Source organism: Nicotiana sylvestris, chromosome 3, assembly GCF_000393655.2.
Source record: "Nicotiana sylvestris chromosome 3, ASM39365v2, whole genome shotgun sequence".
NCBI classification, from domain to species: Eukaryota; Viridiplantae; Streptophyta; class Magnoliopsida; order Solanales; family Solanaceae; genus Nicotiana; species Nicotiana sylvestris.
The window spans coordinates 174604843-174621784 of record NC_091059.1 but is presented as its reverse complement, the minus strand read 5'-3'; positions in this window follow the sequence as shown (position 1 = coordinate 174621784).

Genomic DNA, 16942 nt, shown 5'->3' with positions numbered 1-16942 from the left:
CACAAGCAACCAAAGCTCCTAAGATGAGAATAATTGAGCTTACTATCATATAAAATCTCAAAAGGACATTTATTTTTAAGGACTGTGGAAGGCAATTTGTTTATCAGGTATGTGGCAGTGAGGATGCACCCCCTCCCCCCCCAATATTTCATGAGTAATTTGAACTGGTATAATAATGCCCTGGCTGTCTCAAGTAGGTATTTATATTTTCTCTCCACCATATTATTTTGTTGTGGTGTGTATGGACATATTTTTTGGTGAACAATTCCCTTGGTTTGAAAGTATGACATTGATTCATTATTGACAAATTCTAGGCCATTCTCAAACCTAATGATTTTGACTGTGGTTTGAACTGATTTTCTATCATAGAGATGAAGGCTTTGAGGATCTGGAGAACATTACTCTTACAGCTCAACAAGTGAGTCCAAGTTGATCTACTAAAATCATCAACCAAGGTTAGGAAGTATTTATAATTGTCACGTGTGTTTACATGATAAGGACCCCATAGATTCAAATGTATTAGTTCAAAGATCTTATTGGAAGTGGTAGTAATATGGGCAAATGGAAGTCTGGTTTGTCTAGCCATTGGGCAAATTGGGCAAAAGAAAGGCTGCCTAGGAGCAAAAGTGACAGGCATTGTGGAAATTTCCTTTATTTTTACAAAAGGTACATGTCCTAGTCTATTGTGCCATAAGTGATCAATAGTATTTCCATGAGACATAATAAAAGACATTGAAATGGAATTAACAGTAGATGAGTCAGTCTTATTAATTAAATGAAGCATATTTACATCATTAGGTGGGCATGATGATTTATCTACAAATGCAAATGAATGAAGAAGATGACTCTTAACTCTATTTGTAGTATTAACAGATGTAGGAAGACATGAACTAAAGTGCTTGAAAAGATCAAAGTTGAAAGCAGAATTGAAATTTGACTTAGATTCATGACCGAGACACATTGAGCAGAGGAAGTATAGGCCACTTCTTGCCTTACCAATTACCAGAGGCCTCTTCATTAAAGGGGCCTACATTAGACAAAGATACTTATTGAAGTTAACCATACAATTGAGATGCATAGTTAATGAATGAATTGAGATGAGATTAAATTTGAAATTGGGTACATATAATCTCTAAACAAAGTTAGACTAGGACCAAGGAATGCATCTCCTATTTCTGTCATTTTTGACTCTGTATCCATTAGGAAGGGTAACTAAAAAGGGATAGGGTAAAGTTTTGATGTTGGTTGTGAGCACGTGATTTTTGTTTTTGCGCGACAGTCGCTCCAAAAGAATAAAGTTGGTCCTGCTGTACAATTTTTGGATTTCTGTGCGGCACTTTGTTGATTTATTTGTGACTTTGGCCCATTTTATTTATTTACCTTATTAAAACAAAATTGAAAAATGCGTACGTGTCATGCATAATTTGAACCGTAACATGGTTTAAATAGAAAGGCATAAACAAGCATCTTTGTCCGTGATTTTGTTTTGTTCGACTTTACCTGTTTTGAAATATTTTAGTGTGTGTGCAAATAATTGTATTGAGTGTGTATTTAATTTTAATTTGATTTTTTTGGCTTAGTTTTGTTTTAAAATAAAATAAAAAAATAAAAAAAAAATAAAGAAAAGGACCCTGCCTTTCCGGACTTGGGCCAATTTATTAAAATTGGCCCAAACAAACAGCCCAAGACCCAGGCCTGCCCGGTCCAGACCACCTGATACCCAGGGTGTCCAAACGACGTCGTTCGAGTCGTGCCCGATCTAGGCCGTTGATCTCAGATTGATCAACGGCCAAGATCAATCCCCCATAACCCACCAATAAACCCGACCCATCTCACCCGGACCGACCCCAACCCTCAACACTTGAAACGACACCGTTTCATTTAAGACCATCAGATCCAAACCGTAGATCTAGATTGATCTAACGGTTGAGATCAACCCACCCACTAACTATATAAGCCTAGATCCTTACCCTGCCCCCCCTATCCAATACCCCAGCCTCGTCGTCTTCACCCAAACCCACAAACCCTAGAGCCGCCCCTGCACTCTTCACCATGAAAACCGGCGGCATGAACGCCGGTGACCTCGCCATGAACACCTTAGAACCCCCTCACCACCCTGAACATAGACCTGTTAACCGTTTGGTTCGAATCACCCCCAGGTCCTCGAATCTTCATTTGAAGATTCGAGTCAAAACTCGATCTACACCAAACAACCCCAGCTTCATACCAGACACTCCCCGGACCCTCCTCGTGACCAAACCATACTTGGTTTGGTCCGAATCTAACCAGGGAAGCACGAATATTAGATCTGAGTTTTTGAAACCACAAGGTCCCTCGTCACTGGTTTCAAACCGGTTCAAACCAAAGAGGTTAAGGTCTGATGGACTTTAATCAAAGTGTTTCTCATTTGAGAAACACTTCGATTAAAGTCCGTTCAGCCTTAAGAAAGTTTGTCCGAGTCCGAGTTTGAGGTTTTGATTTTTCAAGATTTAAGGTGAGTTTCTTTCCCTTCTTTATTTGTTTTGGCCCATTTGATTGTGTTAAAGTCTGTTCATGCTTTGATTTTGTGTTTTGTCAACTGTGCCCCGTCCATTTGCCTGAACTTCTGTTTGTTTGAATGAGTCTTTCCATTTGCTCTGATAATGTGTATATAAATGTTATGCAAGTAGCTGATTTCCAAGTTTGGACTGACTAGTTGACTCCTCGAGTGTATTTCTGCTTAGTCAGTATAATTCGAACCATGTATCGACACTGGTTAAATGTCTGATTTTTGGCTACGATTGTGTATGTTAATGCTAATATAGTCGAGTCGACATGTGTCGTCAATTAGTTTCAACTGTCTGAACAAAGTGAATCGATTTGCTTCTGATGAACATTTGCCTTGAGCCAATTAAGAACCAATTTTTGCTTACTTATAGATTGTTTGAATTGATCAGTTAATGTAAAAAGGATTGTTTATGTTTAAATTCTGAATTGGAAAGCATGTGCACTCGTACACAGCATGTGCATTGGTGCACCTCATGTGCCTTGTGCACAGCCTGTTTTTCTGCATTAAGAAGGCTTTTAAGTTTTAAACAATTTGACAACATATGCTGTCAGATACACCCTATGCCCATACTTTGCTTTAGTTTAAAGAAGTATTTAAACCTTGTAAAAGTTAAATCTGCCAGGGAATGTTGATGGGGTTTAATATTTAATTAGCTAAAGTTGGAATTGAGAATGGAAGGCACATGGGAGGGGTACTGGGATATTCTGAAAACAGGCTGATAAAAGAGATAGTGTTGAGGCTTATAAAGGGGACAGGACCTGGGAGATAGAGAGATAGACAGAATTGAGGGGGAGAGACAGAATTGGGAGATACAGAATTGTGAGGATAGGAAAGAAAGAGAAAGAGTTGGCAGGAATAGAAAGAGAGCAAGAAAGAGATAAAAACAGATTAAGAAATCAGAAACTTGGTCTTGTTTGTCTGAAGTTCATTTATTGTCAATACGTCAGGCAGTGTTCTTTCTTCTAAATTTCAATCGAGATTATTGTTAGTGTTCTGTTGCATTTGACATATTCCGGAATTGGACTGTCTTCTAAATTTCAATCGAGATTATTGTTAGTGTTCTGTTGCATTTGGTATATTCCGGAATTGGACTGTCTGGAGTATCACACTGTGTGTTGTTTCATCTGGTTGTTTCTCCTTCAACTCTAGTTCCATCTCGCAACAGAATCCTTTATGTTGTGTTGTTCTGATTGCTGCTGCTATCTTGCTCACTATTGCTGCTGCATTTTTGTCCTGCTGCTACTGTTAATTCTGCCTTTTTTTGCTGCTGCTGATTCCCCATCTTCTTCTTCTTCTCCTTTGCACTTTCAGCATTTTCAGGTACACATTTCAAGTCCCATATTGATGTAATTGAAACATTTTGAAAGCATGAAATGAAAAAGGTTGAAGAAGTTCAAGCATTTGCTGTAATATTCATAGTACATTAACAGGCCTGTGAAAATTGATTAGTTTATAATTCAGCAGTTCGAAAGCATGTACTGATATTCGACTAAGTTTATCCTGTTGTGTTTTAGCTCGGTAGTTTGTTTGTTGATATGGGCATGTATGTTTCGACCTTATACGATACTGTTCCTGTTTCATTCAGTTATTTTTTAGTCAAGATTAGTCCACGTAAGTTTAGTTAAGTTCAACTCGAGAAATGTTCGGATTAAGTGTTGTATTTCGTTAACTAGCACATGATTCTTTGTCAAATTAAAACATTTTACTTTGCCAGTTATCCTTTAATCTAGCCCAAATAAGTTCAGTTAAGTTCAACAAGAAATCTTTTCGTATGTGATGTTCGGATTAAGTATTGCATTTCATCAATCTCATATGTAATCTTTTGTTCGACCAAAGTATTTTCGTAAGGCATGATGCTTTCTTACTTTATAAGTAATTAATCAGAAATTGATAGAAGTCCGATTTAGGCCAAGACATATACTTCAATTAGCATATATTTTTTTGTTCTCCTATCTCTGGAAACAAAGTAATAGAAATGTAGCCACTGTAGGGTACCCTTCTAAAATAATGAGACGAGTCTCGCCAAATAAAAAATGCAAATTGCGGGGCCCTCAGTAATTGATCATGATGAATACTTAGAATTTGGGACGGACTGTTTAGTGAATTTCACTGCCTTCCCCAAAGATAATAACGCGTTTAGATTCTTTAGGCGCGACTTTAAGTAAATTATATTCTTAAAAATTGGGTGCACATTGATGTGACCCAAATTCAAGTCTCAACGGAGTCGAAATGTGTTAACAACTACGGGTGCATTGATTGTGACGTGGTTCGAGATGCATTTTCATGACGCTGCAATTCTATAAAAATAAATGATAATAATAAAAGCGGTCTAAACTCAATAAAAGCACATAGGTCACAACATGTATTTAAATCAGATATTTAGCCATTATAACAATTTAAGCGACCGTGCTAGAACCACGGGATTCGAGGGTGCCTAACACCTTCCCTCGGGTCAACAGAATTCCTTACTTAGAATTTCTGGTTCGCAGACTTCATTTGGAAAAGTCGAAAATTTCCTCGATTTGGGATTCAAGATAAACCGGTGACTTGGGACACCAAAAGTCAAACCTTTTCCCAAGTGGCGACTCTGAATTAAATAAATAATCCCATTTCGAAAATTGTCACTTAAACTGGAAAAAACTCCACCCGCGCATTTAACCCTTCGGGGCGGGCGCGCAAAAAGGAGGTGTGACAGCTCTGGCGACTCCGCTGGGGAGGTAAGACCCAGAACCACGGGTTCAGGGTTCAAGAATTCGAGCTTAGAATAATTGTTATATTTGGCTTTATTATCTGATCTTTATTACATGTTTTTGCATAACGTGCTAAATGTTGTGTTTTACCGCTTTGATATTATCTGAACTGTATATAAACTGTGCCGAAACCCTTCTCTTCTTACCTCCGGGGAGAAGCTCGCTGGTCGAGACTCCCTTTTCTGTTAGTGTCAATACCTGAAATAAGAAAGAGGTCGGACAAGTTACAAAGCCGGACGATCTCGCGGGTCCCCGGTACGTAGCCCCCTCCTCGACTCGAGCTGTCCGCTCGGGTACACAGTCTAGAACAAATACCAGGGTTTAAACCTAGTATAACGAAACTTCATGCCGGATCCCTAGTAGGAACGCTTATTTGCATCATATTGCATTTGACTTAGGGGACTCAACACAGGGGTTGGGTCCGTCTAGGACAGGCAACCTGAAATGGAAAAGACCATCATGCTGCATTCCTATCTGTGTTGTGCATTTATTTGCTTCGGTTCCTCATGTCGACCGGTTCCTAAAGAAAAAGGGGAAAATAACAGCGTAGGGGAGATAATTACTTATTTTTGGAAAATAAAACCAATGTCCAAGTAGTGTCAAAACCTCGCCGGAATTTTTCTAAAAAAACAAAACTGTCTTATTTATTGAGAGTTATTAAAAAAAATATATAAAAATTTTTCTTTTATCACTTTCAAAAAAAAAGGGTATTTATTTTTAAAAAAAAAATCGAAAATTCATAAAAAAAATGTGTTGTTTCTTTCGTAGTACCCCTTTTATGAATTCAGACTAATAGTCCAAATTTTTCCTAAAAAAATAAAAATAAATAGTTTCTTTAATCTTTATCTCTCTTCAAAAAAAAATGTAAAAAAATACACATTCCTGATTTCTAGGTTTATTCGATTTTTTTCCTATTTTACTATATCCCGAACTACGCCGGTTTGATTCTCACCGGATGTGAGATACGTAGGCAACCCTCGTCGGGTTCAACCCCATTTTTCTAAATAGCCAAAAATCAGTAAATAAATAAATAAAAGATGTGTCAAATTTTTAAAAGAGTCGTAAATAAGTCAGGTGACGTTGTTTTATCATAAATAGCCGAATATTCCCGAAAGGGACGCCGGAAGGCTGACTTTGCATAAATAGCCACCTTTGGGTCTTGTTTAGCATTTTTGTCCAGTTGACCCGCACAGCCATAAACTCTTCATCCCCGAAGTGTTTAAAGGTCGTGTTCAAAACTTGATCCCCTCTGTTTAAAATATTTTGAGTCAAGTCGTTTTGTTAAAATCACCTTAATAAATGTGCAGGATGAGCACGATGCAAAATGAACATTTTTCAATAATGACCAAAATCCCTGTCAAGTTACGGCTATGGTGGAATGATCTAGGTGTTGAAGGACAAAATGAGGTTAAGAAATATCTGAAAGGTCTTGTGGGTCTGTTGGAAGTCCAGCCCCGGGGAGATATCATAAGAGCTTTGATTACCTATTGGGACCCGGCGCACAATGTTTTCCATTTCTCTGATTTTGAACTCACCCCGACTTTGGAAGAAATGGCCGGATACATCGGGAATACTGAGTTTCCCTTGAGGGAAAAATACTTGGTCGCCCCAAGAGTCGTCACGGTACATCGGTTCCTGGATTCATTAAAAATACCTAGAACAGTCCACAACCCGGATCTAGCAGCCGGATTCTGTACTCCATGCTTCATATATGATAGGTACGGTCACGAGGGGGATTCAATAATCCAATCAACAAACTGTGCAGCAAAGGAGTTCGTCAGAAGTGGGACAAGCACAGACGGGTAGCGTTTATGATAATGTTCCTGGGTCTTCTGGTATTTCCGAGGAAAGATGGAAACATTGATTTGAAGATATCTGGGGTCGTCAGCACTTTACTCACACAAAGTGACAGTACTCTCGCGCCTATGGTGGTATCCGACATCTGTCGAGCTCTCACAGCTTGTAAAGCTGGGGGAAGTTTCTTCGAAGGTTGTAATTTGCTCTTACAGATATGGATGACCGAGCACCTCTGCCATCATTCCGAGATTTTGAGCCATGGTTCCCCGGAAAAGACCCGCATAGAAGAATCTTACACGAGAACCAAAGAGATCATTTGGCCCAAAGGAGTTCTGGCATGGACCTCGTTCTTGCAAACTCTTACTGCCAGCCAAATACAATGGACGTTGGGATGGTTGCCTGTTGATGAGATCTTATATATGTCTGCAGCTAAAACTCATTTCTTACTGATGGGGCTTAAGAGCATTCAACCTTACGCACCCTGCCGAGTTTTAAGACAGTTCGGAAGATGCCAGACAGTACCTCATGAGGAAGATCTAAGCACTCAAGCAGTTGAGATAAGTCCTAACGGACAGTTCCCAGAAGCAAAGATTCGCCAAATCTGGAATGAGGGTCAATATTTGAAATCAGATACTTGCGTGCGGGATCAAGCCAAAGGAGAAACGGCGCCAGGTTACCTTGCATGGTACAGAAGGGAACTCGAGCATGAAAGGCCAGCTAAGAGACCCCACATCCGGAATTTTACCGAATCATCACAAAAGCAGTGGGATTGGTTAGCAAAAGAAAGAGGCTATTGCGCCGAAATCAGCAGGTTAAAGCAACAAGTGGAAAACTTGAAATATGAACACAACGTGCAAGTTGCTACCGATCTGGGAGAGCGGAACAGGTTGATTCAAGAAAATGAAAAGCTCAGAGCCCAGATCAAACAGATAAGGTTGGATGCAGATAAACAGCCAAGGCGTCGATCAGACGAACACCTGATAAAAAGGCTAAAAAGCGAGATCAGAGAGTGGCGAGATGGTTTGGAGAAATCTGAAAACGTCATAGCAGAGCTCAAAGCACAGTGGGATACAAGAACAGATAAGCATCGCAGATACCTGTATCAATTGGAAGGCGACCACGAGAAGACTGTTGCTAAGATAAAGAGAGAGATGGCAGCACTTGAGATCAAAGCAGCTAGTCAGGCCAAGGATTTCCAAATTGAGAGCAGATACTGGTATGACTCAATAGCCCAGATGAAGTTGGAAGTACGGCGATTGGAGCATCAGCATATACAGGATATTCAAGTATTCGAGATATGCAGCGATCAGATAAAACGCCTACTCATAAAAAAGAAGCAAACCAGAGATAGGATCATAGCCATTGCCCATGCCATCACCAGACGATGTCTGCAATTTGAGAACATGTCCAGTGTTACCTTCCCCTCGGCAGTAATGGTTTATGTCAAGCAGACTATGCACGAACTGGAGCAACTTGAGAGGGATCTCACGCCTAGGACCACGGCGAGGCCGAACGATGCCCCGCGGAAACCAATTTTTAAAACCATAATGCATTCATAGGTCAAATCTGTATCTTAGCATCTTCTGCCTGTTTTTCCATCAGGGTGATTTTCAGTCTATTTTGAGTCTAGGTTTATTTTCAAAGTTTGCTCTTTCTTTTGCAAAATGTAGCTTGTAATAGAACGTTTCAACAATAAAGAGGTTGTTTCTTTTACGCTCATTTGTGTTTTTCGAACTACGTAATGATCTGATTCACGTAGGCATCGTGATACGTAGGCAATCCTCATCGGATCCGGTCGCATTTCTTTTACTACAAAAATAAAAAATATATATATATATAAAAAAATAAAATAAAATAAAAGGAAAACAAAAGAGAAAAGAAAAGAAAAGAAAAAAGGGGAAAAACTAATAAGAGGAAAAAATGCCGGAATGACGCATGCTCTCGTAGCAAACATATAGTAATCCACTTAACTGTATAGGTGCATCATGCCCAACGTGAGATTAACTATCTGTTATTTGCTGCAAATTAACCGTGCGTTTGTCATTGAGCATTTCCAGGGTTTTTTGAAAAGACGGTTGGTTTGGTGAAAGTCTGGCCTCGCACTCATATTTCACGAGGTCAAGGAGAAGTGTTCAACTACCTATTGTTAGAGCCAGAAGCAGTACTCACACTTACTTCACCAGGTCAAAAGGAAATGTGGAAATGTCTTCAGAAATTCCATTACAAACGATCCCTGTTTCTGAGGAAAGCTCAATCTCAGCCGTCCTCACACCTGAATCCGCAACTGCGGAGGAAAATAGAATCCTACGGCTCCGCATGTTGGAAATGCTGGACGACTGGAACAATGGGAAAGAGCCGCCAAGTGTCGTCCCCGGATTCCCTGAATTATTCTCCAGGTCAAGTGGGACCTCTAATGTCCCCATAAATTATCCTGCTACCCCATTCGGGTACCCAGCCACCTCAGCCTTCTCTGCTGGATCGCCTTCTGAGCCTCATCCCCGAATTTCGGCCACTGACGCAAGCATGAACATCTTTACTGCATCGCCTTGCCCAGTTACGGCGCAGCCTGCCACGTACAAGCCAAGCTTTGACCCATCCTCTTTTACATTCCAAGCACCATCGTTCTCAATGGAACCAACTAGGTTCGCTACCAGTACTAATCCTCTACCGCCTCTATGCGAGCTCGCACCATGACAGGATCAGAACCCCAGAGTTGTAGAACAAAATGAGATTGCCAAGAGAATGAGAAGCCTTGAACAAAGTTTGAAGAATATGCAAGGATTGAGCGGACAAAAGAGCGTCTCTTACGCCGACCTGTGCATGTTCCCTCACGTGCACCTGCCAACGGGTTTCAAGACCCCAAAGTTCGAGAAATACGATGGGCACGGTGACCCCATTGCACATCTTAAGAAATACTGCAACCAATTACGGGGAGCCGGCGGAAAAGAAGAACTGCTGATGGCGTATTTTGGGGAAAGTCTAGTAGGGATAGCTTCGGAATGGTATATGGATCAGGAAATGTCCCGATGGCATATATGGGATGATCTCGCCAGAGATTTTGTAAAACAATTCCAGTATAACATCGACATTGCGCCAGACCGAAACTCTCTGTCAAATTTGAAGAAGAAGCCTTCAGAAAGCTTTAGAGAGTATGCTATTAAGTGGCGTGAACAGGCGTCGAGAGTAAAACCTCCCATGGATGAAGTGGAAATGGTCACTACCTTTCTCCAGGCTCAAGAGTCTGACTATTTCCAAAACATGATGTCAGCCATGGGTAAGCCATTCGCGGAAGCGATCAAGATTGGAGAGATGGTGGAAAATGGTTTGAAAACAGGTAGGATTCTGAGTCAAGCAGCCATAAGGGCGACCTCCCAGGCCGTCCAAAGCGGGTCCGGAGGAACGACAAGGGGGAAGAAGAAAGAAGAAACGACTATGGCAGCCTCTGAAGCAAGGGAGTATCGTCATCCCAGGCCCCATTTTCCGGAAAGAGCCCCACGCCACTACTACCCCCACTCAAATTTGGCATATGCTCATCAACCTTACATGGTCATGAATGCCCAACCTTATAACCATCCACCACAACAAACCAACCGAGGCCCAGCTCCACCTCCCAGAAATCAGCCTCCTTACCGCAACCACTATAACCCACAACCCCCGCAGAATAACTACCGCCCCCAGGAGCCACCTCGACGGCGGACTTTCACGCCCATCGGTGAACAATACTCTACATTGTTCCCTAAGCTAGTCCAGTTGGGTTTCTTGCAACCAATTCCCCAAACGAGGCAAAACCCGACATCTCCTTCTTACAAAGCCGGAGTCAGATGCGCCTATCATTCAGGGGCCGAGGGACATGATACAAACGACTGCTGGTCATTGAAAAGAGTGGTCGAAAATTTGATAGAGCAGGGGAAAATAGTGCTAAGGGACGAAGAGATCCCGAATGTGACTAACAATCCATTGCCCGCTCACAATAATGGGCCGCTGATCGGCATGATTTGTGAAGACAAAGAGTTCGACCCTGCTTTGAAAGCCATAATTGCCATTGTCGACACAGGGAAGAGGCCTGAAATAGACCAGAAATCAGAAAAAGGGGAGGAGGCCAAGGTTGCAGAGAGCAAGCCTGAAAAGAAGGTGGAGAAGAAAGTGGTACCAGCAAAGGGTGGAGTTCTTTACATACCGCGAGGTCAAGCCAAGAAGACGCAGAACTTCGGGATCAAAAAGACAAAACCTATGTACGTGCCAAAAGGGGCCTATGTGGTCCGGGGGACGATTCAACCACCTCGGCTGAATGAGCCAGTGGTTATCGGACGCGTGCCACAAAAGCCAATGACCAACCCGTCCACAGTGCCGTGGAATTATCAAAAGACTTTGGTAATGTACAAAGGTAAAGAAGTCATGGGAGAACTTCCAGAAAATACTTTCATTGGAGGGTAATCAAATACCCAAGAACTGAACAACGCCACACAAAGGCGCTTCCCCCCAAAGAAGCCCGTGAGTGTTGAAGAAGCGGAAGTGTTCTTCCAACAAATGAAGATGCCGGATTACGAAGTGATAGATCAGCTGCGCAAGCACCCTGAGCAAGTATCCATGCTGTCATTATTAATGAGGTCAACCGAGCATCAAAAGATCCTGCTGAAAACCCTGAATGAAGCATATGTACCGGTCGAAACCTCGGCGGAGCAACTAGAGCGGATGACAGAAAGATTCTTCGCCATCAACCAAATCTCTTTCAGCAAGAATGATTTACCCCCGGAAGGAGCAACACACAACAAGGCCTTGCACTTAACAGTTAAATGCGAGGACTACTACGTCAAGCGGGTAATGCTGGATGGGGGATCAGGTGTTGACATTTGCCCGCTCTCCACGCTACAAAGAATGGAAATTGGGGCAGGAAGAATCCGACCCAACAATGTCTGTGTGAGAGCTTTCGACGGCATCAAGAGAGATACCATGGGAGAAATAGACCTGTTGTTGGTCATAGGACCAGTCGAATTTCGAGTAACCTTCCAGGTGATCGACATGGACACATCCTACAATTTTCTCCTCGGCAGACCTTGGATCCATGCGGCAGGAGCCGTGCCTTCCACTCTTCACCAGATGGTGAAGTTCGAGTACGAAGACCAAGAGATCGTGGTCCATGGGGAAGACGAACATGCCATTTATCGGGACCCATCCATCCCGTATCTTGAACCAAGAGAAGGGAGCGAACATACGGTCTATCAAGCTTTCGAGGTTGTGCTGGCAGAGCAGCACGAAGAGGGAATGCCTTGCCCCCAGCCTTTCTTGTCTAACGCCTCGGTCATGGTGGCCAAAGAGATGATCCGGCACGGATTTAGGCCAGGGAAGGGACTTGGACGAACCCTTCAGGGAATAACAGAACCCATTACTTTGCCAGTCATCAAGAAACCTTTTGGACTAGGTTTCAAACCTACTCCAGCAGACGAAAAATGGGCAAAGAAAAGGAGAAATGAGGGCTGGAAGTTGCCTCAACCATTGCCGGATTTATATGCGACTTTCGTCAGGCCAAGGTACGCTGAAGAAGAAGATGATGAGGTCTTCACAGCTGAGGAAATCGAGGAAATATGTGGGGCAATGAGGGAAATGCTCTACGAGGTCCACATGGTTCAACCAGGCGAAGGCACGAGCACTGCTGAGATGATGTACATGGGGCCAAACGCCAAACTCCAAAACTGGGAGATCACGCCATTCCCAACTAGACGGAAGTCCGGGTAGACCTGTCCTGCCACCTTTCCTGTATCACAAGTTATCTCCGGGACATAACTTGAACGTTTTCTTCTTTTCAATTGTTGTTTTGAATTCCTAGTTGTAAACGTTGTTGTCTTCCAATTTTCCAAAGAAAATATACAAAAAAAATCATCATTGCTTTCCTATTCTTTCTTTGTTCTGATTTTTATTAGTTTTCCTTTCATCTTCCTTTTCAGTCCTAATAATGCGGCTTTAAATATGACATGCTTGCGGACTTCACGCCCAGATCACAATGAGCTATTTAACTGCGAATTAATGAACCCAGAACCAGAATATGATGCGGAAGAGGCTTTTAGGGAGATAAACCGAGAGTTGGAATATTTCGAGAATAAACCTAAGCCAAATCTGAATGACACTGAACCGGTAAATTTAGGAACCCCGGAAGAAATCCGGGAGACCAAGATAAGCATTCACACGGACAAGAAAACGCGAGAGGCGATAATTCAACTTCTTCTTGAATTTAAAGACGTGTTTGCTTGGTCATATGATGACATGCCGGGACTAGGTGTTGATCTGGTGGTTCATAAATTGCCGATTCATCCTGACTGTCCTCCGGTTCAACAAAAGCAACGAAAGTTCAAAACTGAGGTCAATGACAAGATTAAGGAGGAGATCACCAAGCAACTGAAAACAGGAGTGATCCGGGTAGTCCAATATACAACATGGTTGGCAAATGTGGTTCCAGTACCAAAAAAGGACGGGAAAACTCGGGTATGTGTAGATTACCGAGATCTGAACAGAGCAAGTCCCAAAGATAACTTCCCGCTGCCCAACATCCACATCCTCGTTGACAATTGTGCCAAACACGAGATACAGTCTTTCGTAGATTGTTATGCTGGGTATCATCAGGTACTGATGGATGAAGAGGACGCCGAGAAAACTGCCTTCACCACGCCTTGGGGCACCTACTGTTACCGGGTCATGCCATTTGGTCTGAAGAATGCTGGGGCTACTTACATGAGGGCCATGACTGCCATTTTCCATGACATGATGCACCAGGAAATAGAGGTGTACGTGGACGATGTGATAGTCAAGTCCAGGACGCAGGATAATCACATCCAAGACTTGAGGAAATTCTTCGAGAGGCTAAGGAAGTATGACTTGAAGCTAAATCCAGCCAAATGCGCTTTCGGAGTTCCGTCGGGCAAACTTTTGGGTTTCATCGTAAGCAGGAGAGGTATCGAGCTAGATCCAACTAAGATAAAATCCATCAGAGATTTGCCTCCTCCAAGAACAAAGAAAGACGTGATGAGTCTTTTGGGCAGGTTGAACTACATCAGTCGGTTTATTGCCCAGCTGACAAGCACGTGTGAGCCCATATTTAAGCTGTTAAGGAAAGATGCGGCGATTAAGTGGACAACTGAATGTCAAGAAGCCTTTGATAAAGTCAAAGAGTACCTTTCGAATCCCCCGGTCTTGGTCCCTCCAGAACCGGGAAGGCCACTTTTCTTGTATCTAACAGTCTTGGAGGACTCTTTCGGCTGCGTCCTCGGGCAACACGACGTAACCGGAAAGAAGGAACAAGCAATCTACTACTTGAGCAAGAAATTCACCGGCTACGAGGCCAAATACACTCTGCTGGAAAGGACATGCTGCGCTCTCACATGGGTTGCACAAAAGCTGAGACATTATCTCCAAGCCCACACTACATTCCTCATAAGCAGGTTGGATCCTTTGAAGTATATATTTCAGAAACCAATGCCTACTGGGAGACTGGCTAAATGGCAAATCTTGCTTACGGAATTCGACATAGTTTATGTCACTCGCACGGCAATGAAAGCCCAGGCGTTAGCAGATCATTTGGCCGAAAACCCGGTCGATGAGGAATACCAGCCATTGGATACCTACTTTCCAGATGAAGAGGTAAACACCGTAGAAGTGATCTCGGAGGAAGCTCATGTTTGGAAGATGTTCTTTGACGGAGCCGTGAACGCCAAGGGTATAGGGATTGGGGCAATTTTGATCTCACCTGCCGGTCAGCATTATCCCGCCACAGCTAGACTTCGTTTCTTCTGCACAAATAATACAGCTGAATATGAAGCCTGCATTATGGGCATACATATGGCAATCGATCAGGATGTCAAAGACTTACTGATTATGGGAGATTCTGACCTGATCATCCGGCAAGTTCAAGGCGAGTGGGAAACTCGGGATGTCAAACTTATCCCATACCGACAACATGTGGAGGACCTCAGCAAGCGCTTTACCTCAATAGAGTTCAGGTATATTCCGAGGTGTCACAATGAACTGGCAGATGCACTTGCTACTCTGGCTTCTATGCTACCCTACCCGGGCAACGCCCACGTCGATCCTTTGGAAATCCAAATCAAGGAAAGACACGGTTACTGCAGTGTAATCGAGGCGGGATCAAATACGCAGCCTTGGTACCATGACATCAAGAGGTTCCTGAAGACGCAAGAATACCCCGAGCACGCTACTGGAGATCAAAAGAGGACCATTAGGCGACATGCAAGTGGTTTCTTTTTGAGCGGTGAATTGTTATATAAGAGGACTCCGGACCTCAATCTCTTAAGATGTGTCGATATCGAGGAAGCGAGAAAGATCATGCACGAAGTACACGCAGGTGTGTGCGGACCTCACATGAACGGGTATGTCTTAGCGAAGAAGATCCTTAGAGCAGGTTATTACTGGATGACCATGGAAAAGGATTGCTTTAGCTTTGTCCGGAAGTGTCATCAGTGTCAGGTGCACGGTAATTTGATTCATGCACCTCCCACGGAACTGCATCCCATGTCCGCACCTTGGCCATTTGTCGCCTGGGGCATGGACGTCATTGGACCAATTGAACCAAAGGCCTCAAACGGACACAGGTTTATACTAGTTGCCATAGACTACTTTACGAAATGGGTAGAGGCTGTCACTCTCAAGTCGGTCACCAAGAAAGCTGTAGTGGATTTTGTACACTCAAATCTTATCTGTCGCTTCGGTATTCCTGCGACTATCATTACAGATAATGCGGCAAACTTGAACAGTCACTTGATGGGAGATGTGTGCGAGCAATTCAAGATAACACACAGGAATTCCACTCCTTATCGGCCAAAAGCCAATGGTGCTGTGGAAGCTGCAAATAAAAACATCAAGAAGATTTTGAGGAAGACAATACAAAGTTCCCGACAGTGGCATGAGCAGTTACCTTTTGCATTATTGGGGTACCGCACTACGGTACGCACATCGGTGGGAGCGACTCCTTATCTTTTGGTTTATGGGACCGAGGCTGTAATACCGGCAGAGGTAGAAATTCCTTCGCTTCGAATCATTGTCGAAGCAGAAATCGAGGACAGCGAGTGGGTTAAGACTCGGTTAGAGCAATTGACGTTGATTGATGAAAAGCGGATGGCTGCAGTTTGTCACGGACAGTTATACCAACGAAGGATGGCCCGTGCTTACAACAAGAAAGTCCGACCCCGGAATTTCGAAGTAGGTCAGCTGGTACTGAGGCGTATTCTGCCGCATCATGAAGAAGCAAAAGGAAAGTTTGCCCCAAATTGGAAAGGCCCATACATCGTAAGGAAAATATTGCCAAGAGGAGCATTGTATTTAGGTGATCTCGAAGGAAATGACCCCGACACAGCAGTAAATGCAGATGCGGTCAAGAGGTACTACGTCTAAATCATACTCCAATAGTCCTGACACGTTGAAAATGGCGAAGGTGTTTATTCCCCACTACTCCCCAAAAAACTACCCAATTCTCTCTACCAACTTTTGAGCCGCTTACAAAACAAAAAAAAAAGAAGAAAAAAAAAAAAAAAAAAAAAACAAAACATTGATTGAGGCCTGAACTACGTTTGACTTGATTCCGAAAGGATACGTAGGCAGCCTCTCCCTGAGGTTCAGTCACACCAACAATAAAATCCCATTCACCCTGAAATTGAAACTGGGGCACGTCGAGCAGTTTAGAAGTTAGTATCATCTACCTTTTCTTTACCAAGCACAAGCCTTCAAATCAATTACCAAATATGGTGGGGAACCAATAAGCGTCACGAATGGAGACCAGCACACTCTGAATTGAGAGAGATAAAATGAGAGAGCCTCGGCGGTGAAAACCTTCGGGCACCACGAG